Source organism: Bacillus rossius, chromosome 3 (genome assembly GCF_032445375.1).
Source record: "Bacillus rossius redtenbacheri isolate Brsri chromosome 3, Brsri_v3, whole genome shotgun sequence".
Lineage (NCBI taxonomy): Eukaryota > Metazoa > Arthropoda > Insecta > Phasmatodea > Bacillidae > Bacillus > Bacillus rossius.
The window spans coordinates 24,926,296-24,939,477 of NC_086332.1; positions in this window are offsets into that span (position 1 = coordinate 24,926,296).

Genomic DNA, 13,182 nt, shown 5'->3' on the forward strand with positions numbered 1-13,182 from the left:
AAAAACTTAAAAATTACTTTACAACAATATATCGATGTTTTACTCGCCATCTCTTTTGTTCCGTAGGAGTTGTCAAAGTTAAGAGAAAAAGAAACTAGGTAAAAAAAACTTGGGGTCCCTAATAAAGGCAAAATGAATGTCATGAGTTTTTTTTAACCTGGTAAAAAAAGCCTAAAATTTAAAAAAAATGCATTTAAAATTCAGTTTTTAGGTGAAACAATTTAGGCAATTCACAATATCACGCAATAAAAAATGATGTAAACTTACTCAATTACGTTCTATGTGTTTGAACATAGCATCATCAATGAGGAAATAATCCTCATAATATGTGTTAATTAAAGAAATTCATGTAACAAAAAAACTGTGTTCTAAATATCATATATAAATATACATATTCGTAACATATTGACGCAGACCGCCAATGCTCCTCTAAATCGCATAGACCTGACGCCGACCGCCAATGCTCCTCTGTCGCATAGACCGCTATGCCTCATCAACGTCTCGTAAAAACGTGTGCACCGAACGCGCTCGTGCGCGCAGCAAAGTGCAGTGCGTGCGACGAGGCGAACACCATGCAACGAGTGCTGCGCCGGCGGAAGGATCCGGCCGGGTGTGGCATGTCCCTTTGCCGCACTACAACAAATTATTTTAGTTATGTTTTCCACAGGTTTTATTAAACATTATTTTCCATTAATTAATAATTAAGTCTTTGCAAAATCATGTTTCACTGTGCGATTTGTCCAGAACCTGGCCGGTTCAGTTTCCCGCGAAATTCACACGTTTCCGCGGGAGGGCTGACGGGGGAGGGGGGTCGCGCGCGGCGACACACTCAGTGTCCTTCGAGAGCTCACCCAGGCCGGCAGCCTGCGCGCAACGCGGAACCTTCAACCTTTGCATTCACCGACATGTAGTTTTCAATAGTGTAATTTCTTTTCAAACTTTTTGTATAGTTCCGCGGTCGGCCTAAATTTACCATGAGGTACTTAACTTAATTCAATCAGTGCTCCAAGATGAGTGTTCTACGTCATACATAAGTACTGTGGGGAGATTATGTGGTTTTACGTCGGCGCTTCACGCCCAACCTAGCCTACAGGCTACTTAGTTTTGGCCCGCACGGGGCAGCCAGCAGGCGACACGTGCCATCAAACTTAATGACGATTCAGTCCCTGGGACACACCTAGACACCACGTAGAGTCGCCGGAGACACGGGCCTACGTGCTGCTAGCCCAGTTTATGTAGAGTTAGGGAATAGTGTAGTGTATTGTACGTCAAGAAATCATGTGCCATACCAGAGTGTGTTTTGTAATTATCGCATCACGTGTACGAGTCTGCCCCCCACGTGCATAAAAGTCGTGAGCCGCCACTGAGGAAGTGAGCTGCGCGTGTGACTAGTCGCGTCGGGCAAACCGTTACGGCCAGAACGGGCAGCACCATGTATTGGGCTGTGCTGTATTAAATTCACCAACTATCTTCAGAAACTTTGTGTTATTATTCAGGCGTCCCGAGTGGCCATAACAACTCGGGGGGCCCTACTGCGTTGACCCCTACCTCTAGCCACAAGGCCGAACCTTCCCTGAGAACACGAACTGAACAAAAATTACGTCTAAATAATCAGAGGTAGCGGGGACGGCGTCAGACCATTATGCCTCATCAACGTCTCACGAAAGCGTGTGCACCGAACGCGCTTGGGCGTGCATTTAAGTGTAGGAAGTGCAACGGGGTGAACGCCACGCAATTTGTGCCACGTCGGCAGAAGAGACCGGCCGGGTGTGGCATATCCCACCGCCGAACTGCAAGAGTGTTTATGTATTTTTTCCACAGGAACGTATTAGACTTTATTTTCATTGTTTAACATTTTATATTCTCCCAAATTATGTTTCACCGTGCACTTTGTCCCAAACCTGGCCAGTTCAGTTTCCCGCGAAAATCACGCGTTTTGCGTGGGAGGGCTGGCGGGAAGGGGGTTCGCGCGCGGTGAGAGCGGCAGTATCCTTCCAGAACTCACAGAGGCCTGCAGCCTCCGCATATCACGGGACCAGCATTATCTTTATTTTCACCGACATGTAGTTTACTATAGTTAAGTAATTCTTAAAACTTTTCCTTCAGTCCCGTGGTCGGTCTCGATTTACCGTGTGGTATGTAACTAAATTAATAAGTGCTCCAAGAAAAAGCATGCTGCGTCATACGTAAGTACTGAGTAAGGACTGCGAGATGGTCCGTCGGCGCCTCCGCGATATATTAGCCAGTCGGCTACTTAGTTTTAGCCTGCACGAGGCAGCCAGTAGGCACCACGTAACCAACTTTCTAACGCATCAGTATCTGGGACAGTTCCAGGACTCATGTAGTGTCACCGGTGTAGCGGGCCTACACGATCCCAACCTAGTGTAATTAGTAATGTTATTGTGTAGTGTGGTCATGTTTAGGGTTCGTTTATGTACCTAATAATCATGTCGTGTCAGAACTGAATGACCTTACCGCATATTAAAATCACAAGCCGCCACTGAGAGAGTGGCCGCACGTGTGAGGATTCATTTCGGGACAACCGATACGGCCAGGAGGGGTAGCACCTTGTAAAGGGCTATGCCGGAATTAATTAATAAGTTGTATACATGGTGTTTTCTTGGACTTATCAGGCGTCCCGAGTGGCCTAAACAGCTCGAGGGGCCCTACTGTGTCGAACATCTGCCTCCCGCCACAAGGCCGAACCTACCCCGAGATTCCAAACAGTTCGTAAACTTTTAAATTAACATGGAGGTAGCGGGGTTCGTGTCAATATGTAATGTGGCGAATAACTTATTCATTGACTTAAAAATCACAATACAATACAAAATGAACAACACAGAAGCAGATGATTGCACCAAAACAACTAGCAGACGATTTGCCCCCGCAACTCTTCCTCCAGAGGAGAATAATAGAGATTATTACCCAATTCATTTAAGAACAGCTTGTTCCTATGAGTAAAATTGCTATCTGCTCTACTGCTTCTGGCAAGTAAAATATGCAAGGGTGCCCTGAGAGTCAAAAGGTCAAAACAAGGCCCTATATGTTCTATTAACGAGACTGCTAGTAAAACGAACTTATTATCCATCGAGTCGTAGAGGAATACTTTTCATGATACATTAAAAACTCAGAGGTATTAGAACCTGTAGTGAGAGACAATCTTTGATTCTAATTCTGGCAGTCTGGCAACCTGTCGGAATAAATCCTATAGACATCAATCCGACAAAGAATTACTCTATTCTTGAACACTTGCTAACAGTATTTAGGTAATCAGAACGATATCATTAACTCTTGGAAATTTTTACAACCTTTTTTGTTCGTTTTTGACATGATAAAGTCTTATAAATCGATGAACGCCGCCTGCATGCACAAAAAATTGTCATGTTCCGTCTGAGCCGAACGTGCAAGATCGAGCCAACAACCGTGCGAGAAAATCGCTCCGCCGAACTTTTTATGTATTAATACAATTCAATGGGACTATGCTATAGGTCGTGTCTAAGCATGTGAGAAACGTGTACATAAAAGCCTTCGCCCATGCTTAAGATCAAAAACTTCGTCATCGTGGTGATTTTTAACATAACAAAACTGAGCTCTATCTGTCACGAGACACATCAGACGTATAACATTCAAGCACGTACTTTTAACCAGGTGCATATGTATTTTAGTGTTTTATAGAAATGTGAATTTTCCATGTTATTTCATCCTAAAGTGTTATGCCGCCGCCGGTGCTCCCTCTGAGAGCACAGGCCGTTATGTGTCCTCAACACCTGAACCAGTGCCAGTGCTACGAACACGCCCGCGCATGTAGCATAGTGCAGTGCCTCGAACGGCATGACGTACGTCACGGCCGGCTGTATACACGAAGCGCCCGGCCGGATGTGGCATTGGGCAAAATGGAATTCAGTGCATATGCAATTTAACTAACAAACACAAACTAAAACTTTTAAGATGTCAAATAAATCTTATTAATTAATTATTGATTTTTTAAACTCTTATCGTTCACAAAACTGGCCTGCATCATCTTCCCGCGCTCCGTAGTTTCCCGCGGATTTCCCCCCCTCCCTGGCCGGGTTGCCAGGGAGAATCGTCAGTAGCCTCCCAGCACTCACTAGGGCCGGCAGCCCCGCGCACGTGGAGCCTCCAACTTTTCGCGCCTGATCCAGCATGTAACGTCCATAGGTAATATTTCTAAATCTTCTTTCATGAGCTCCACGGTCGGCCCTAATTCGGCCGTATGACTTGTGGTACGGTCGTAACTAAAATGTGTGACTCTACTACGAGTCTTTTCAGTGTGCCACGTAAACTTAAGTGTTTTTAGGCAGCCCACCGAGGTGCCTGCGCTTCACGCCTTCATAACTCCATACGGAGAAATTGAACATTGACCACGTGGGGCGGCATAGCGCCTAACGCGAAACCAAACTTTAGAACGCATCACATCCTGGAACGTGCCGCGGTCGCGTGTAAGTTACCACGTCAGGTACCACCGTGCCCGTACCCAGCTTAACGTGGCCCACGCCACTACGAGGTCGAGCCTCGATTAACATAATTCCCCTGAATGTAGGGACTAACATCATCCCAAGCCCGGGACTCGCTTGTAGTAACTTTATTGTCAGATTTCAGTGTGTGTTAGTGTTCGCCATCAACCTTGCATAAGTGTCCATTTCCGTGTTATGTATAATTTCCCATTCAGTAATTAGTAAAACTTCTTTATAACGCACCGTCCGAACTACCACGTGACAGGCGCTTTGGGCGTCGCGGTGCTGTTGCTGTCCAGGGGAGGGGGCGCCAGGCTAATGGGACACTAGGCCGTTGGTGATGGGTCGTGGGTACACTGCCCCCACGTGCCCCGCCAGGTACGCGGCTGGAAATCTACCCTGAAACTCCCTACTAGGCAGTGAGGTCGCTCGGCCGTGTGGAGGACGGAATGGTGCGGAATAATCCTAGACGACACAGTTTATATTAAATTGGCTTTTAATCCACGGACTTCTCTGGTGGTATGCATGGGTATGCTGTACTCCCTACACGTACACTACACAGTGGCAGAACCATTACAAAAGCTATGATAATGCGCTATGCGGCATCTGAGCTGTTGTACAATTACACTAACAAACGCTGATTACAAAACAAAACACGACACTAACATAACTCTGTGAATTTGCCGTGGCAGTCTCGTGGGGACGTGATTACTATTTCGCTGGAGACGGCCAGAGCTGAAAGTTAACTGTCTTAGGAGGGCTTAATGAGTGTGTTCCTAATTTCTATTCTACACTTATGTGAGATTGTAGCCGGCAGGCGTAAGCACGGCAATCTTAACAAAAACGAGTTGGCTGGAGTCGGCCAGTGCTGTAAATTGCGTGAACCGCGAAATACACGCCGAGTCTACGTCAGCAGCAATGAATTAAAAAGGTTTGGTTATTAAATCAAGTGCAGAGTGAACAATCTGTGGAACAAAATTGAAGGCTGCTCACGGACACACGTCTTGACCCGGCGTGGAGTGGTTGGAGACTGCCGAACATGGCCGCCTTGCAAGGGAGGGAAATTTTCACCTCCTTAGTGAGTCGGCGCCAAAAATGTGTACCTATCAGCTTAATTTGCTCTATTATAAGCTGAAAACACGTTCCAGGTGCTCAATTAAAGGGTAGCACCTGGTAATTGGGTACTTAAGGCTTAACAACTGCTTTATAGTATTTAATTATTTGAATTGTAGCATCAAGTTGGTCACTGTAAATTTATTAACATATTGTCTTTCTATGAACTGTTCTAGTTGGATTTCTCCTAATCTGACTCGATCATTGTCACGGGCACTTTAATTAAAGCCAGTGGCCGTGGTGACTGGTAATGAGGTTCGTTGTCTACTTCGTGCATGCAGTGCTCGCACTGAGTAGCTACGACGCACTTGTTTAATGCCTATGAATTAATAATTGTGTCCTTATGTCTTGTTCCTTAATTGTTTTATGGGGTAGAGCCTTTGGGGTTTCGTGCCATGAAGTTTATTTGAGTCTAGTGGGGTCACGTCCGAGGCGCTCACCTGACTCATTCCCGCTGGGCTAGGGGTGCGCTCCGAAAACGGTATCTGGTACTAGCAGAGCGGAGCACGGGCTTAGAGGCCATGGTCGGGACGACGTCAGTCATAACTGTAGTGCTCATGTTCCAAAAGTGCACAGGGTCGTTGCCGGAAAATGCAACACAACAGGATGAGTGCTACAGTAGCACAAACTAAAGGGTTATTATTTTTGTACTAAACCAAAATCATTCTGTATTTCTGTCTTTAAATTCATCATTGCTGTCTCCCACCATATGGCCAAAAAACTCCTTGGAGAACTGACCAGGCACAAACTTTCATAGCTTTACCCACGAGACAGCCAAGATGATGAAAGTGGGTAGGCTTATCGTCGAGTAGCTGGTTATTCTTTAAAATTGCTAAGGGAAAAAACATTATTTATATAAACTAAAATGGGATTTTACAGCATATAAAATTTGCAACACGAGTGTCATTCCAACATATAAAATTTGTGTGTTTGTGAGAAATAATTTGTAAATATAATATAACTTTTTTTATGTGCTTGGCAATGGCAAACTATTTTTTAAACATAAACCAAAATCATTAAAAGTAAAAAAAAAATGGAAATTCTCGTTACTATCTCATTATGAATTGCAACAACATTTGGAACATCAATAGTAAATATGAGTGCAAAGTGCAATGTGGAGTAAATCAATGAACAGTACCTGTGCTGTGATGCCACTCCCGCTGCCTGCTTAAGTTTTTAATTAAATATTAGCGTTGGAAAAGATCTCAGGGTTTTTAACGGGGGTTCGGACTCGTGGCTGCAGGCAGGAGCGCGTCGTGGTTTGGAACCTACCTGGGCTGTTCAGGCCACCCAGGACGCCTTGTAAATGATTAGTAAATGAGTTACAGGACACTGCACTTTATTCAGTATTGATACACTTATTGGTCCCGGTACTGGCTGCGTCCGTTGTCGGACCGCTGTGACACGCGTATCTCTGGAAGTAAATGACACGCGCGACCAGGATAGGTTGCAAAGTAATATCGACAAGCTGAAACGGTGGGTACGCGTCTATATGAAGGATTTGGCGGATAGTCGCGGAACTTATGTTGCTACGACTTATGCTGACACGGAAACACGAAGAGAAATCCCTATGTTCAGGATTGTTTGCAGTCTAGCCTGCGACGAAATATTAATGTCTTTAAAATTACGTAGATACGCCAGCTGGAGACGTACACGCTAAAGTCTCGTGGAATTGAAAGTTATTCAGTTAAATCACACATTACAAATTACACGTTTAGAATGGTGAAAATTAAAAGGCGAAATTTAGTCAGTAGCATTCAACACTCGTTACAAAGAGCCTACGGTAATAACAATTAACTGGCTATGAAGCCGAAAACTGCGTAACACTGACGCCGCCGTCAGTGCTCCCTCCGAGAGCACAGGCCGTTATGTGTCCTCAACACCTGATCAGTGCCGCGCCTCGAACGCGCCCGCGCGCGCAACATAGTGCAGTGCCCCGAACGGCGTGACGTCAGTCACGGCCCCCTACGAGTGCAAAGCGCCCGGCCGGGTGTGGCACTGCGCAAGGGTATTATTTATTCATGCATTTGATAATATAAACAGAAACTAATAAATCTAAAACCATCATTAATTAATGTTAAGTTAATAATCATTTTATAAAGGGTTATCATTCACAAAACTGGCCGAAGTCATCTTCCCGCGCTCCGCAGTTTTCCCGCGGAATTTCCCCCCTCCCTGGCCCCGGCGCCTCACGCTGTAAAGTCCCAAATCGGGACATAGTTCATCGCCCACGCAGGGCGGCACTGCGCCAAACGCGATACCAAACTTTCAGACGAGTCATTAACTGGGACGTGCCACGGCCACGCGTGTGATATCCTGCAAGATTCCACCGTGTCCGTACCCAGCGTAACGTGGCCCTCGCCACCCCGCGGAGTAGCCGCCTTTGTATACCCATCTGTGCGGGACTAACCACAGTGATTATAGTGAAATGTGTTATCTTAAGTAATTTTGCGGGACCTATCGCCCACGCATTTCATGTTGCGTCCACGTACTTTCGCATAAGCCGGAATAGGTTCATCGTGCGCGGAGCTTAGGTCGACGATGAAACGGCCAGTTACGTGTAGATTGTGCGACGGAATAAAACAGCTAAGAATACGTGTGTGTTTTATTAATCAGGCGTCCTGGGAGGCCATAACAGCCCGGGGGGCCCTTTGTCGACACGTCCCTGCCTGCCGCCACGAGGCCAGGAACCCCGCCCTTGAGACCCGAAATTAATTAAACAGTTTAAATTCACGTAAAATTCAGATCAGGCAACGGGGACGGCGTCAACACTATACGCTGTCCTTAAACTGGACATGGAATTACGTAGAATATGAGAAAATTCCCTGTCGGGAAAAAAATTAATAAGTTACGAGTCGCACGAAATATCGTGCGACTGAGGTGGGGTCGGCGCCGAGCAAGTTAAAGGATTTTAAAAGACTTACACTATTGCTGATATGGAGACGAAGCGCGAAAGTTGATGGCCCGACGTTCGCGGAGCGCCCGACCCCTTCGAGCTCCCGACGGTAACTGAGCGCGAGACTGCCCTGCGGCCTCGCGCCTAACCACGTGGAACGCGGGAAAACTGACCCGGCCAGTTTTGGACTTAAAGACAAGTTACACAATATATGCTTATAAAACAATTAGACATAATTTTCCCTTACATGAATCCTTTTTTAAATTGTTATTAATTTAGTTGTTTTAATTTGACAAAATAATTATACAATTAATTAGGCGCATTGCCACACCCGGCCGGGCGCTGACGTCGCTTTGGTGTTCGTCGCGGCACACTTTCACACACTCCGCGGTCACCACGCTCGGGTGTGTTCGATGCACTTAGGAGCAAGTGTTGTTGTGGCATAACGACCTTTGCAGACCTGAGGGAGCACCGGCAGTTGGCGTCAGCTGATTCAGTGATTTAGTATTATGTATTGACGTCGTACCGACCGGAGGTCATTAAGCCCGGCCTCAACCCGCCAGTATTGGTTCCCGCTGGTGGAACGCACCCCTTGCAAACTCAACCCGGGTCAAACACGGAGTAGATACGCAAGTACTCCCAGTGTATAAATTTTGTCACGGAACTGCACCTGATGCAAACAACTGATAATAATTCACGGAGTAAGCTCATCAAGCCATCCCCTTAAATTAACACGTAAGAAGAAATGTGTGTCGTAGAGCACCGGTGTTAGCCCCCTCCGAGCGCAGTGTTTAATGAACACCCTTAATTCTCATCGCGGCCTAGAGCCTTAATTTAAGTAAGAAACAAGGTGCTGAAGCAATATCTAGAACAAACCCACAAACATAAACATAACCAGTGGTTTTTACCAACTAGTCAGTAGATAGTCTTTAAGTTGACTCATCTTTTTAAATAATATTTGTTCAATTTCTTAAACTATATCTTTAATCAATATTTCATAATACATCTAATGTCAGCATTAATATTCAAACAAGGGTTGTGAACAATTAACAAGTAAGTTTTCAATTAAAAACCGAATAACGGTAATTTCTTTTCTTCACTCGTGGTTTGGCGCGTGGCGGAATGTTTCCCCCCAAGCGACAGCCCCCTCCGGCATTCCAGATCAGCTCGCGGCCCGGGGTGGAAGTGTTCGTGTGTTCTGTGCTTGTTCTGTGGGGAACCTTCAATTTAGTAACTCACCGATTCTCCACTCTGGTAAATATAGTCATGAACCAAATCCTTTGTAATGTCGATTCCCCACGCGACCCCGGGTCGGTTTTTACGGAGCAAGGGTTAACCTGGCCCTCGTAATTCCTGCCTAAAGGCCACACGCCACAGGGCTGCCTAAGGCACTTTACGGACCTGGCCGACACCAGTACAACCAACGAACTCCCCCCTCTAACGGACTGTCTTAGGGAGAGACAAGCATAATTAATCATGAGTAGTGTCATGTAATATCGTGTATCAATTATGTCCAAAATATCAACCAAGAGTAGTGTCGTGCAATATCGTGTACCCAAATATGTCGGTTAATAAATATACATGTACCACATGTTTTCAGTTCCAGTGTGTCTATTACATCTGTAATTAGGCACCAGCCACCTTATGCTGAACAGGGAGTGTCACCATTGTCTACTAGCAGTTAATACAACCCTTAAGATAGAGCCACCGAGTCTAGGGAAGCACGCTGGAGCCGATCGACCCACCCCATTGGTTAGACGTACGATCTAACCTGGAGCCATCCCGGAAAAACACACCATAAAACACCACCAGCCCCCTAAACTCGCCGCGGGACTCGAACCCGAGACCCCGGCCGACGACATTTGGCGCCCCTGCGTGTGGCAACGAACAGAAAAATGCAGTAAAATTCAGCAAGAAAAACACCCATCATGCAAGAAACGGACAAAAACAAGTCAAAAAAATTTTTTTCCAATAATTTTCACACAATTCCCAACTTCAAGTGACAACGCGGACACGTTACTGCCTTGTTGGGTACGAGAAGGGATTAGGGTCAGATAGGACGGCGCCACGAGGCGAGCGGACAAAGTATCCCCCACCCCTTCCGCCGATCGCCTCGCTGGAACAAGCGACTCGGGCGAGCGATGTCACGAGCCACTACCCCCTCTCCTCAGCTGGCTCCTCGTATGTGCAACTTGCGGCGATATTCCCATGGAGTGAAGTAGAAGCATGAAGTTAAAGAGTCCGGCTGCGGCGCGGAGGATAGGCTAGGCTGTGATGCAGTGGATGGGACAGGCTGCGACTCGGTACACGGGCCAGGCTGGGGGCTAACCTCGCAATCCACTTTTTTGGGGTTGTCAATGTCTTCTTCAGCTTCTGATGCAACAGGAACTGTGAGGGAAAGTCCTTCGTAGGCGATTAAGTAGGCATGAGAAAAACAGTTACGGATGGTTACTGGTTCGATTTGGACCACATAGCTCTTATTTCTTGCATGGACTTGAATACATCCAATTTCTTAAGTGCCCACCCCAGATCCATATCCATTTTGACACTATGTGTGCCTGTGAGAGAACTTTGGCTTCAATGCCTTCGTTCAAGTGCTGAAGGACGTTGGAAATGTTCGGTGGGAAGAAAACAAAATCGACAATGGTCAGGTGCTTGATCTTTGGATGGGCTGGGTATTTGTTGATGAATAAGACGATTCTGTGATTTTTACAGTGCATGTGGGAGTCAAATCCTCAAACCCAAATAGTAAACATTGCTGATGTCATCCATGCTTGCATGCCCTTTATATGCTTGTTATCTCTCCTATAGCAACTCTTCAAGAGATGCCAAAGGAGAAATGGATTAGGTTTACTTGCAATCATAATTAAACAGTTTGGTGTAATACTCTTTTTATTAGAACAAGATTTACAGATGACACCAATATAAACTTTCCACTTTAGGTAGCCGTGAAGGTCAGTCGCGAAGTATCGCTTAACAGGATATGGCTTGCAAGACTCTGTAAACAGAAGGAGTATTTATAAATACTAAACAAAATATAAATACACAAACCCTCTTCCTGAAGACTGACCTATAATTAATAAACACCTATCCTTACTCAAAACACACAACATAAACATGCAGTTTAAATGAACTTAAATTGGGGTTTATTACACTTGACGCTGACGGCCAATGCTCCTCTATGTCGCATAGACCGTTATGCCTCATCAACGTCTCACAAAGGCGTGTGCACCGAACGTGCTCGTGCGCGCACCAAAGTGTAGAGCGTGTAACGAGGCGAACACCAGGCAACAAGTGCTACGTTGGCGGAAGGATCCGGCCGGGTGTGGCATATCCCTCCGCCGAACTACAACAAATGTAATTATGTATATTTTCCACAGGTTTTTATTAGACATTATTTTCATCATTTAATATTTCAGTCCTCTCAAAAATTATGTTTCACTGTGCGCCTTGTCCCGAACCTGGCTGGTTCAGTTCCCGCGAGAATCAACGTTTCCGCGGGAGGGTTGGCGGGGGAGGGGGGTCACGCGCAGTGAGAGCGGCAGTATCCTTATGGAGCTCGGAGAGGCCGGTAGCTTCCGCGCAACACGGAACCAGCAACTTTTGTTTTCACCGACATGTAGTTTCAATAGTCGTAATATTCCTCAATCTTTTTCGTACAGTTCCGTGGTCGGCCTCAATTTACCATGTGGTATTTCACTTAAATTATTCAGTGCTCCAAGACGAGTGTTCAGCATTATATGTAAGTACTGTGGGGAACCTACGAAAGGTTACGTCGGCACTTTACGCAAAACCCTAGCTGACCGGCTAAATAGTTTCAGCCCGCACGGGGCAGCCAGTAGGCGACACGTGCCACCAAACTTACTAACGAGTCAATATCTGGGACAAGTCTAAGAGTTAGGTAGAGTCGTGGGAGTTACGGGTCTACGTGTCATTAGCCCAGTATAATACGTAATATGTAATAGTGAAGTGTTTTATTCGTCAGGGTATAATATGTCATGTTAGGGTTTATTCTGTAACTGTCGCATCATGTGCAAGTGTATGTCCTTCACACGTAGTAAAATCGTGAGCCGCCACTGAATAAGTGGCTGCACGTGTGACTATTCAATTCGGGACAACCGTTACGGCCAGGACGGGCAGCACTATGTATATGGCTGTGCCGTAATAAATTCATCAGGCATCAATCAGTAATTTTGTGTTCTTCTTCAGGCGTCCCGAGTGGCCATAACAGCTCGGGGGGTCCTACTGCGTTAACCCCTACCTCTAGCCACAAGGCCGAACCTACCCTGAGATCATGAACCATATAAAAATCACATAAAACTAAACTGAGGTAGTAGGGACGGCGTCACACTGATGGTATTAATTTGTCCCGTCGACATTTACACACACTTACAATTAATTTTTAAGTTGGGATTAGACCACAGCTCTAACTAATTATTTTCGCACTCAGACAATATACGTCCCTAGTGGCGAAACGCCTACAATCTACGAAGTGCGTCTTTACAACTACGTTAAACAGAACAAGTACAACAGCCTTTGTTATTTGAAGTTACATCTCTACCTCCTTCATACTCTAGGTTCTTAGTCTCGTCCGGGGTTGGTTGTCCTCGCTGCCACTATACCTATGTTACCTTCACCGACCTCTGTAGCGTAGTCGGATGCACACTGGCTTACGGTGCGAGGGGTCCTGGGTTCGAG